This window comes from Callospermophilus lateralis, chromosome 7 (genome assembly GCF_048772815.1).
Source record: "Callospermophilus lateralis isolate mCalLat2 chromosome 7, mCalLat2.hap1, whole genome shotgun sequence".
Classification (NCBI taxonomy): domain Eukaryota; kingdom Metazoa; phylum Chordata; class Mammalia; order Rodentia; family Sciuridae; genus Callospermophilus; species Callospermophilus lateralis.
Window position 1 is genome coordinate 74,808,523 of NC_135311.1, and position 13,676 is coordinate 74,822,198.

Sequence of the window (13,676 nt, forward strand, 5' to 3'; positions counted from 1 at the left end):
CCAGTGGATGGGCACAGGAACTTGATTATGATCAGTCAGGCTGCCGATACACTACTAGAGAAGTTCATTAACAATACAGCAGGGCTGGAGGCAGGGACAGCAGTCGGGGAGGGCTGTGCCACCTGTCCAGTGAGAACTAATGAAAGCATGAGCTAAGGAAGTGGACCACCCTATGAATGCAGAGAAGGAGGAAAATTTCAGTGACATGTAACAGAAAAACTTGGCAGAACTTGGTGATCTTTTAGATGCAGCCCTGTGTGGTGGAATGTTAGAGTCTGTAAACAAGTCAGGATGGCACCTGGCATTTTGCCAGAGAAATGTTAGAGTCTGTAAACAAGCCTGGATGGCGCCTGGCAAAATGCCAGAGGGAGTGGTTTGTGAAGTAACAAAAGCGAGCCATTAAGTGTGGAGATTCCTTATTGGTTGACTGCTGTATCTAGTTTATGCTAATTAAGATAGGCTGTGTGGAATGTATAAATACCGCTCCTGTCCTACAATAAACGGCTTCCACTCCTGCTGTATCAACGTACACAAGTTTTTCGTCACCCCCCCGGTTATTTTGCTGCAGCCGGACTGCGGCAGTGGAAAATGCATATTTTCAAAATAGACAGATATGAGTTCAAATCTTAGAGATATGGGTTCAAATTCTGACCCTGACTACCGTCTACTAGCCAGTGAAACTTGAGCAAATAATGTCTTTGAACCTCGGGCTCTTTGACTAAAAATGAGGATAATAATACAAATTTTGCAGCATTTGCAATAAAATATATAATTATACATCCTTTGTAATAATAAATACCTAGACTATAGTAGGCATTCAGACAATGGTTACCACTATTATTTATTGTTATGGGTAGTTGATGGTATATAAAGAGTGATGGCAGAAGGTGTAAGGAAGAAAAGAATGAGGATGACTTCCAAAATTTAGAGCTTATAGAACCAAATGGTTCTATAAATGGAAGGACCATTTATCCAGATACAAAAATATAAGAGAACGAAATGCAAATTGGGAAGGAGAGGGGTTGCATTTTAATTCTGAACCAGTTGAGTCAGAGGTTAAGTATGGGACTTGTACATGAAGTATCCAGAAAGCAGATCCAAATCTCCAAAGAGAAAAAAAAATCTGTGTAAGAGCTACAGCAGCTTTTCCACAAATCCGAAAACTTTCAGAAGATGTCTTTGAACATGAGCTGCAAAGCTGTAGCAATCAGATGAACTACTAATTCGTCAAAGCATTTTTACTTTTTAAATCACTTTGCATATTATAATAATAGCACAAGTAATTACAATGATCTTGTTTCAGTAATAATACCCTGACAATTGAAAGGCGTGTTTAGAGAACCAGAAGGACCTAAACATTCATTTTGAGTCTTTACTGAGCTCCTTCGTGTATGATTTTACCAGTTTCCTGGAAGCAGGTTCGTGAAGAGGTTGGAAGTCTGTGTGTCCTCTGGGATGGTTGTTGGCAGAAGCCCAGTCCAGGTGTCTGCTTTGTGCTCCTCACTTCATTCATTTTCTGGCTTTTGTAACCCAAGACTGAAGCCCCTCTGAGAATGTATCATGTTGGCTATTTTTGTGTTCCCTCTTTGGGGGTCTGCTATTTCGAGCCCTAAAGCGTCCAGTCCTCCTGTTTGAGGATTAGTGATCTTGACAGGAGTCAGTTTCTCACGAGTACTTGCTGCCCTTAAGGTGAAACTCTGGTGCCTCTGGGCCCACTGAGTCTGCCAGATATGCTGATCGGTGGGACTTGTCCTTCATTTCCAAACCCTTCCTTCTATGCTCAAAGTTTCCAAAGTCCATGACTTAATACCTGGAGCACCTCGCTGGTGGCCTTATTTACTCCCCTTCCAAATCCCTCTGGCCCTTCACCAGAAGAGTTCAGAACTGGGAGTCAGGATTCCTTAGGGAATAAGTCCCTGCCCCTCCTGCCTGCTAGCTGGGTGACCTGGGAGGAGATGCTTTATTTCTCTGTACAGTGAGTTGTCCTCATCCAGTGTTTTCAGCTTATTATTTTAGAAGCAAAATCTCCCTGTTCAAATAACATATGCAATGGAAACCCACAATATAAAACATGTAACAAAGCAAGGGGCTATGAGAAGTCAGAATGGTCATCCCAGAGCATATCCCCTGCCCTGACTCAGCTGAGCCCCTGGGCATCTTTATTGAGAGCACTCCTAAGAGCCTCATGATCTCTGCCTCTGAAACCCTGTTCGTTACATCACTCCATACTTGAACCTTTGCCTTTCCACGGTCCAGAGATAGTGTCTAAATGCATTAATCTCTCAGTTAAGATTCCCCACCATCTGATACAAACTGACCTTTCTGACTTGAAATTCTATTTTATGTCTACAGCAGCCCTCTGGTCTGATGACTGTCCCTAAATCATCCTTAGATTTTCCTGTCTTGGTACTTAGAGTTCTTTCCTGATTTATACTCTGTATTAGTTTTCTACTGCAGCTGTAACAAATGACCATAAACTTAGTGGCTTAAAAACACAAACTACTATCTTGTAGTTCTGAAGGTACTAAGTTCAACTTGGGTCTCATGGGGCTAAAATTTAGCTGATAAGAGGCCTGGTTTTACCTTCTGGAGACTCCATGGTTCCATCTGTTTCCTTGCCTCTTCCAGCTCAGACCGTCAGACCCGCTTCCATCTTCAAAACCAGCAATGTTACATCTTTCTGGACTTTCTTCTGTGGACATCTCCCTGGGTCTCCTTTTCTGTCTTCCTCTTTGACTGACTTCTTCTTTGAAATTACAAGGACCCTTGTGATTTCATGGAGCCCCACTCAGATAATGCAGAGTAATTTTCCCACAAAGGACCCTTAATCATGTCTGCAAAGTCATCAAACATAGTCATGGGTTCCAGGGCTTAGGACAATTTGGGGTCATTATTCTGTCGACCACACACCCCAATATCCATTCCTATGAGTCACAGACTTTACTGAAGGATGGAGGAGGAGGATGCTTCATTGCAGCTACACACTCTAGTTCAAATGCTTTCTCAGACACCATAGAGGTGGTTCCCTGGCCATTTCATCCTACAGAGCTTCCTAGCCTCCTTCTACCCATCCTCACTCTCTTCCAACTCCATCCCCTTTGCCTCTCCACTCTCCTCTTTGCCTCCTCCATGGAATTGGCACTGAAAACTCCCAATTCTTCTGACTCTGTTAGGCAAAACATTTCCACTTTCTCCAGTCCAAACTCAGCTCCCCAGAAAGGGCTCACCTGAAAAAAAATGGCCTCTCATGTAACGAGACCTCAGTGAACTTCTTTGAGAAAGTGATTATCATTATATATCCCAATTGTCATCAACTGATAACATACCAACTTGGTCACGGATATGCTGTTACTACAGTGTCAGTACCACATTTCACATTTTTCTCTTCTTCAGACACATAGTAAGGAAAATGCCTGAGAAATATATCTGGCTGGGGCAAGAGAATAGAAGTTTAAGTTCCAATCTCATGCTCCTGTGACGGATAAGTATAGCTAAACTTGGGAATATTTTAAAGATTGACAAAAGCTGTAAACAAATGACTCTATGGTAGTCAAGTACTGACCCTCACTGGACGAATTAGGACTCAGAGGTTGGAGACTGCATTTTATTCAATGTCATGACCCCCAAACTTAGAATAGAATCTGCACATAATAAAGCCTTAGTACATTTTGATTCATATAATTAGTAGGAAGAGTATAAAAATCTACCATTTATAAAAACAGACATGCACATTTTTCCCTGTGTGTTCTTTCTCTAACTCAGAAGAAGGTTGTCCTCACCCTACCTTCCGGTGTATTCAAAGATAGACTGTGTTTCTTGCTGACAGGTGAGAATTGGTGTTAAGAGAGTTGAGCGCTAGAATAGAGAACCCTCCATAGGGGATATTGAATGGAACATTGGGAGAAGTGTTTTCAAGCCACAAATTAGTATTAACTTCTGTACAAATTGAGCTCTCGAACCGTGAAGCAACAGGATTTATAGCAGACTATTAATCTTCACTCTGTTCCTGAGTTAGAGATGCTTATTTTCACCAGTGAGTCACTCACAGACAAGAGCTACAGAAACCAGCAAGTTGCAACTCTCAAAGAAACACAGAGGAGACAACGGAAAATTAATTCTGTAATTAAGATAAGTATGACATTTCACATCTTGTTTCAATGGTTGGCAATTAGAACACTTTTCCTGTATATAGTTTTTCAGCACAACTGTAGCTTTTCTTTCAGAGTGGAGCCCACAGGAAGGTCTTTATGTAGACACATGAGATTGTTCTGTGTCTCTTACAGGAAGATGTTCAGTGACCAGGAGGGTCACTATGCTCCATGATGACAAAGGCTTCCCCTCTGTAAGAGTGAACATTATTCATGCTGACAGAAGGATAAAGCATGGGTAGATGTCCCAACTTCATATAATAAATTAGCTCCTGTTGCTGCAGACTGTATGTTTACACTGCCCCAGGGTCCTGCTGTGAAACCTAATGTGATGGTTTTAGGCAGTGTGGGACCTGTGAGAGTGACCAGGAGTTTGATCCTCAGCGCCACATAAAAATAAACAAATAAAATAAAGGCATTCTGTCCATCTACAACTACAAAAAAAAAAAAAAAAAAACATTATTATAATGTTTAGACATGCATTAATGTCTCTACATTATAATGCAAAGGCATTAAAACATTTACATATAAGAGGAATAAATATGCATTTAAAAGAAGAACACAAAGAAATAAGGGATGTAAATGTTTCAAAACCAGGTAAGGGGTTTCAAACTCCCATTATGGTGTCCTTCCTCCACACAATAATCCCAAGACATCCTGGCACATGCTTCCCTGGTTTGGCCACCACTGAGGTGTGGTCAGATTGCTGTCAGCCAAGAGCAGAGCCAGTCCCCTGGGCTCTATAGTTCCCCCCCCCCAGGGAGCTCTTCCACTGAGCCTGCACATCACAACAGCTCCGTCACCTGTGGGATTGGACCTTGCTGTGTAGGCACACTCAAGCCTCCTTACCATGGTTGTCCCTTATGTGAGCTGAGAGAAGCTGTGAAACCTTGAATCCATGACCATTCTTAGCAGATTTTGTCGGTGCACTGATTCCAGTCTTAAGTGAGATAGTATGAGCATGGTTGTAAACATACTTCCTCCTGGGAGGAAGAGATGGAGCAAAGAGGGTTATAATCTTATATCAAAAAGTTTTGCCTTTACACCTTCTTCCTCTTCCTTGATGGGCTCCTGGTGAGAGAGTTGTCTTTCCCCAGCAGCTTTAAATAGAGAATGGGAATATAGAGGCAATAACCCTCAAAACCAAACCAATCCTCTCTACTCCCTAAACACCACCTCAGCACTGGTCTGGAGAATTGCAATGTATGCAGTTGTTTCCCATAATATGAGATATTACTATAAGATCAACACTATCTGGGTCCTAACATAAATTGCAGCAGAGTGTATGTGAGAAGCTTTTTCATGGCTCAGGCAAGGAAGCTAAGGTCCAAGCGGTTTAAACAATGTCATTCAATCAACAGTAATTATTAATAACTTTTTATTGAAAAATAAAACAAACACAGAAAACCACACAAAACAAAGTGAAGTATTATCAGTCAGACAATCTTGTAATCACCATTCAAGTCAAATAATTTTTCCAGCCTTCCAGAAATCTTTTAAGTGCTTTGGTGAAACAGTGTGCATAGGTTCCTCTTTCCCTCACTGTAGTTTTCATAGTTTACTAAACCTCACACTTTTCTTTTTTGACTCTTTAAGTTGATCCAAGCCTTTCTGACATGGCCCTCTGGTCTTTGACAGCTTCCTTGCTATCTGGAATGATGACATGTTTTGAGGCTCATTTTGTATATTTCTTGCCCTGGACCTGAAATCAGCTAGGTCTTCAAAACCAGGAAGCCCTAGTTTATTTCAACAGTATTTCATGATCACTCTGGGCACTAGGGGTATTCATGCGGACCTGGCTGATCATTGTGTCTAGAACTTTTCACTGGATACACACACACACACACACACACACACACACACCCCACACACTTGTTTCTTAAAGATAAAATGTTTCATGTATTCATACTGACATTTTCCATTCAAATAACAGTACAACAAATTTCAAGACTCTTTTGTTCCACAGTAAGAATTCTGATTCTCAAGGATGCAGAGGATGACATAATTAGAATATTCCACGATTACTCATTTGCTTTATCCCACATTACATACACAACAGTTTTAGAATAACAGTACTAACATCAATTATGATTATTGAAAACAGCGTAACTTTTTTGTATATGTCACTCCATTTTCTTTCTATTCTTGTATATGGTTGTTCTGTTTCTACACGTCAGGGCACACAGTCAGGACATTCAAAGCTCTCCCCCTCCCTACCCTCCCTTAGTCTTCTTTCTGCAGGAAGCTAACATTTTGGTGCCCATCACCAGTCCATATGGTGATGCCTCGAATCCTTCAGGCCGTCTGACACACATTCTCCAGTAAATTCCTCAGAAATGGCTCAGGGGAACAATATTCTCTGGGTTCTTATATGCTGATAACAGCTTGTGCCTTTTACACTTGAAAGTCATTTTGCTGGATGTGAAATTCTTGGCTTATGTTTTCTTTCTGTGCGTATCTTAAATATGTTACTCAGTTTTCTTGTGGTATGAAGTGTAACTACTGAAAGGTCTGAAGATAATCTAGTATTCATTCCCTCACAAGGCCCTGTTTCACTTAGATGTCCAAAGGATTTTTTTTTTCTTTTCCTTAAAATCCAGTAATTTTACTAGAACCTACCAGGTCAATCATCTTAGGTTAATATTCTCAGATAACTGCTGGTTTTTTTTTTTCTTCATTATTATACTTTTAACTCATTTTTTATTTCAGCGATTTTTTTTCTTAATTGTAGTTTTTGGTATTTGTTTATTTCTCTGCATTGGGTTTCTTCTTCAGCAGGTCCTTTTACCTATCTACCTATTTACCTACCTACTTATCTATACACCTACCTCTTGCCTATTTTCAGTATTGGGTTTTTCTTGAATTTACATCTTTTACTTTTAACATTTTTCTTTTTTCCTCTTCCATCTCTTTTAAGACATTATTTATTGTGTTTATTTGTGTCTGTATTCTTCCTAGTTTAGACTTCATATCTAATTTTTTTTATATTCTTCATTGAGTTCTTGAATTTTGTGACTTCATTTTTAGATTTTTCTGATTTTCATTTAGCTTGTTCCCTCATGTCTTATATTATTTTTTGAATATATTTTAAAGTAATACGTTATAGTTTTGATTGATTTGAAGGCACTAATTTCCTTTTTACTGTCTTTGTACTTATTCTAATTTTTACTTGTTTATTTATTTATTTTTTGCAGTACTGGTATTGAACCCAGGGGCACTCTACCACTAAGCTACATCCACAGTCCTTTCTATATTCTTATTTTGAGGCAATCTTGCTAATTTTCCCAGGTTGGTCTGGAACCTGCAATTATCTTACCTCAACCTCCCAAATAGCTGGGCATGTGCCACTGCACCTGGCAAATATAGATTTTTTTTTAACATCTGTGAAGGTTATCAGCATCAAAATTGAGTTGCTTGTATCAACCCTAACAAAAAATAAATAAAGCCAAGCAGTTATGGAGACAGGATTCTCATGTATGACTGTCTGATTGTAACTATCACAAAACTCTGCCAGAATCACAACCTTGCAAAAAGGCCAAACAAAGTTAAATAGAAAATATGTCTTTAAGGACATCTGCCCAGTAACTTTCTATTTGAGCTTGGGCTGGCCTAAGATTGTTATTAATCCTAAAGTCAAGGATAATTGTTACAAAATATCTGATGTAATCCTCCTCATTTTGACCTTTACAAACTTCCCCTTGCCTCTACCTCCTTGAAAATGTCCCTATTTTACTATGGCTCACATATTCCTAATGAAATGCTTTGCTGTTCCCCCCCCCAAAATATTGCTTTTGGAGACTCTCTGGTTGATATGTAGGTTGACACATCACAGATAGCTCCCTCTTACGCTTGTGTGTTTCTGTGCTTTTTTTTTTTTTTTTGGTAAGATAGAGTTTAGAAACATGATGACTTATTTTCCGAGATCTCCTGGCTCTGTTCCCCTCCACCACTTTCACCTGTATCTCTCTTTCCTTCATTTATATTGTCCCTATTTTGCTCCACTTTGATTCCATTTCCAAAAGTTTCTCCTCAGTATGGGTCTTTGTCCTTTCATTCTATGTAAACTTAGAAACCATTTTAAGCAAAGAAGTGACACAATTTAACTTATTCCTTAAAAGTCTCATGCTGGCTGCTCTGTTGAACAAAGACTGAAGGAGAGAAGACAGGGAAACAGAGAGACCAATTAGGAAGCAATCGGAATACTGACAGATTTTATTCATGAGAAAACTTGAGACATTGGTGATTACGTAACCTTCTCTAGTCACAGAGCAGGTAAGTGATAGAGATGGCTTTTAATTCAATTCAAATTCAAATGGACTTCAGAATCTATAATAAACATCTGCCATTTCAGGATGCCTAACATGTGTTAAACATTCTCCCTGCATTTTGGTAGTGTTCCATGTTATTTTCCACGTTATTATAATTCCTAGACTCCCTTGCAGCTAGAATGAAGAGGGATATAACTCAGGTTTTCCCAATCGGATGCACTCCAACTTAGCTAATAAAACAGGATGCCCTGTATGTATATTTTTTATTGAGATATAATTCACACACTGCAAAATTTTTTTTAAAGTGTACAATGCACTTTAAAGTAGTTTTCAGTCTATTCACAAAGTTGTGTGACAATTACTACTATCTGATTATTCTAGAATATCTTTATCTCTCCCCACAAAAAACCCATATCCACTAGCAATTTTGCTCTTCATTCTTCATTCTTCCTTTCCTCCAGTCTCTGGCAGCACTTGTCTGTTTTCTGTCTCCATGAATTTGCCTGTTCTGGACATTTCATAACAATGGAATCCATACAATTTGTGACCTTTTATATCAGACTTTTTTCAACTCGACTGGATTAGGGGATTCCCAGATATCTGGTTAAACATTATTTCTGGCTATGTCTATTAGGCTATTTCCAGATGAGATTAGCATACGCGTTGGTGGACTTGATAAAGTTGATTGCCTTCCCCAATGTGAGTCTGTATCATCCAATTTATTAAGAGACTAACTAGAGGGGCTGGGGTTGTGGCTCAGTGGTCAACTGCTTGCCTAGCATGGGTGAGGACTGGGTTCAATCCTTAGTACCACATAAAAATAAAAATAAAAGCATTGTGTCCACCTACAAATTAAAAAAAATTAAAAATCTTAACTAGAACAAAAAGGCAGAAGAAAGAGGAATTTGTTTTCTGCCCTGCTCTTGAGCTAGGACCTCATCTCATCTTCTCCCATACTCAGGCTAGAATTTATATCATTGGTTCCCCTAGTTCTTAAGTCTTTGGACTTGAACTGCGTATACTGTCAGCTTTCTTGGGTCTTCAACTTACAGATAGCGGATCATGCTTCCATCATTTTGTGAGCCACTTCTTTGAAATAAATCTTCTATTACTTCTTATTGGTTCTCTTTCTCTGGCAAATCTTGACTAATACATATGGATAGACCACATTTTATTTATTCATTCATCAGTTGATAGGCATGTAAGCTGCTCTAACTTTTTGGCTATTATATATACTTCTATGAACATTTGTGTACATGTTTTTACTTTTCTGAGTAAGTTTAATTTTAATTTCTGAAAAACAAAGCATAATATTTTAATGTTAGTTTGTCTAAAATATTGCCTGGGACAAACTAAAATTTAAAAACTATTTTTTGTTTATTTAAATTTCAGATTTAACTATAATTCTGTATTTTATCTGGCAACCCTACCCAGGTGAGGCATGGAATGGGAAGTAAAAAATATGAGTCAGTGCCAATGGTGAATTCTGTCAAATATGTCAGAAAGAAAAAAATGTTAATTCTACAAAATCTCTTCCATAAAATGGAAGCAAAAGTAACACTTTCCAACTCATCTTATAAGGCCAGCATCTCTTCTAGATAAAGACATTCCCAGCAAAGAAAACTATGGACCCATATCCTTAAGCACAGTTGCAAAATTCCTCAACAAAAATAGTAGCAAACTGAATCCAGAAATATATTAAAAGGATAATAGATGATAACAAGAGCCTGGATCCCTCCAACTTGGACCTTATACTAAAGCTCAAGCAGCTCTAGAACCAGCACCCTTGAATTTCAAAAGTGTCCGAGATACACAATTCAAAAACCACCACTCCATAGTCCTTTTTGCCATTAGGTTCAGTGAGTATGGCATACTGAGACCGTATTAATTTGCTCCCTTGTGGACTATTTCTGTGCAGAATTAGCCTACTTTAAGATTTCTTATCATAAAGAGGGATATTGAATCATAAATATACACATTTCCATGAAAATATTATAAAGGGTAATTATCCATAATATTTTTATCAATAAGAGACTCTAAAATCAAGGAAAACTGACCTTTTCTGGAACATTTCTTTACCTTTTACTTTATCTTATGGAAATTTCTGAACCCTGTAACTGATTGGGTCTCTCACTTCCTTTGACCACGAGAAATACTGGAGACAGTCAAGGGTAGTGATGCACCCCTGAAATCCCAGCTACTCGGGAGGTTGAGGCAGGAGGACGATGAATTCAAAGTCAGCCTCAGCAACTTAGTGAGGCCCTAAGCAACTCAGTGAGACCCTGTCTCTAAATAAAATATATAAATAGGTGATGATGTGGCTCAGAGGTTAAGCACCCCTGGGTTAAATCCCTGGTAACGAAAACAAAACAAAACTGGACCAGATTATGGCCCATTCCTAGCAAATACATAAAAATAGATGGATTATATTTTGTGAATTACTCTTACCTCTAACATTTTTACCCTCTTTTAGACAGCTTTTTCTCTGTGACAACATATCTGAGAGCAACAAGAGTAAAGACTTTTTTGACTCATGGTTTCAGTCCAAGGTTTTAGTACAAGGTCAGCCAGCTCCATTGCTATAGGCCTGAGGTGAGGCAGAAGGTCATGGCAGAAGAGCATGCTGTGCCAAACCTGCTCACATCCTGGCATCCAGGAAGCAGAGAAAAAAAAAAAAAAAAAAGGAATAGGGACAAGAAATACCCTTCCATGGCATATCTACAGTGACCTAAACCTTCAAACTTGGCCCAACTTCCAACAGGGTCCACTACCTCACAATAATGCCACCAATTTACAAATTCATTGAATGGATTAGTCTATCGAGGAGGTAAGACCCTTCTGATCCAATCATTTCCCAAGAGCCCCACCTCCAAAGGTTGCTACATTGGAGACCATGCCTTCAACACAAGAGCCTTTTGGGGAACATTCAGGATCCAAGCCATAACACCTTTCTAACCTTAAAAGTAGGCTATTTTTAAATTTATTTTTACATCATATTTATTTTTGTAAGATGTCCCAAATCCTTTGTAAAATGAGGAGGGATTAGACAGAAGATTGATACATGATTATGCCTCAGACCATATACTAATGACAGCAATCCCAGGATACTTGAGAGCTCAGATGCAGAACACTGCATGATATTTTAAATTATTATTTGCAATGGTTAAAAAAAAGTATGTGTGATACTATTGAATATTACAATTAGAATGTCAGGCCTATAGCAATGATTTCCAATCCTAAAGTAGGGAAAATATATATATATATATATACACTAAACAAGGATTAAGGGGAGTAGAAGTTTCAATAAATGTAGTTTTGCTTCACCTGAGTCCAGATATCTTTGCTAACTTTCCTTAAAGCTAGGAGTAATAAGATTATTAAGCCGAAGCAATGAGTTTTATATATTGTTTTCATCCTTAAAGAGGAAAAACAAATAACTCTAGGGACTTGGCAAGGACACAAATACATATTCCATTTATCCCTAAGTCAGAATGCTTTAAAAAATAAACAAACTTATCCTATCGTAGCTAGTTTTGTGTGTTAACTTGGGAAGTGTTTTTTGGATGAGATTAACATTTAAATCTGTGAACTCTAAGTAAGTCAGTTGCCCTCGATTATATGGGTGGGTCACATCCAGTCAGCTGAAGGCCTAAATGGAACCAAAAATGACCAGCCTCCCAGAGCAAGAGAGAATTTTCTAGGCTACTGCCCTTAGGGATGGCACTGAGCCATTGGCTTTCCTGAGTCTTCACCCAACTGTCCTGCAGTGCAGATTTTGGATTTGCCACCTTCCATAATTGCATGAGCCAATTCCTTATAATAAATCTCCTTATACCTTATGATAAATATCCTTCTATATGTCCATATCCTCTCTGTTCTGTTTCTCTAGAGGGCCTGGACTAATACATACCCATAAACAGATTCATTTTGATCCATTTTGGATATTTTAAGCTATCAGTTCTCCTTTGTCAACAAAACTGTGAAATATAGGAAATATGAATCTGTTTTCCATCTTGATAAAGGAAAAAAAAAAAAAAAAAACAACAAATCTGTCCAAAATACTTGCAAGTCTCAAAGGAAAGAAGATTCAACACACTTCAGAATAATTTCACAGAAACTCTGCTTGAAATATCACGGTGAGGGTAACATGCAAGTTTTGTTTAAACAACTTGTCACAGCATGCTTGATTGAAAGTAGCTGAAATCTCTAAAAACAGTGGTTTAAACAAACTGGTTGAGTTTTTTGTTTGTTTGTTTTCCTCACAAAAGCAAAGTCTGGAGGTAAGCAATCTGAAGGAAGTACAAAGGATCCCTAAGGACACCAGTACCCAACCACACTCAGTGCTTTCATGCCTAAGGCCATTTCCTGGCCAATGATGGCAGTTCCATGTCCCATACCACCAGAGAAAGAGTAAATGGAAGGGCAAAAACTGTCCAAAACTACTTCCTTAAAAGAGCTTTCTGTTAGACCACGACGCAAGAAAAGACCACTGACTCCAATTAAAATCAAATTAAAGCAAGCTTATTATTTCGACCCGCCGGGCTGCCTTGCCCATCAAAATCGTGGGAGCCAAGGACCTCGGCGAGGCTTCTTTGCAGCCCAGTTTTATAGCCCAAAAAGTTACACTAAGGGGGGTTACAGATAACAACACTCTGAGGAGCATAACACAAGTTTACATTTTTGCTGGCCCCGGCATCAGAATTTATGGAGATCTTAGAGACTCAGGGAGGGTTGTTATCCAGCCAGGGAAGGCCAGAATTTATGAGGCATCACTAAGGTTTAGGAAAGGGTTGTTATCTGGTCAGGGAAAAAAAACGAACATGGGTGAATTCAGGGCACTGGCAGGCATTCCAATCAGCTTTACAACATCAACTAAGGGCCAGGCCATACAGACATCCTAATATTTTTAGAGAAAACAGAAATGAATCCTTCATAACTTGTGACAAGCTGGCTTCTGATCTAATGAGAAAACTAGGCTAGGTATATCACTTTCCAGAGACCCTGCCCAGCAATTCTGCTTACAAATTTAAATTAAAGCTAAAGCATATCCTTCATCACCCTACAGGGGAAATATAGTTGAATACATTGTGAACAAAATTGAGAATCTCTTAACAGGTCCTAGGTGGGCAGCTAGCAGTATCCACCACTCATAATTAAACTGGGGAACCATGAGAAAGAAAGTCTCTGGGACTTGTTTTGTCTGGTGTGCTTGCGCCCTCTAAAGGAGAAGGAGGGAATTAGCCAAAAAAAAAAACAAAAA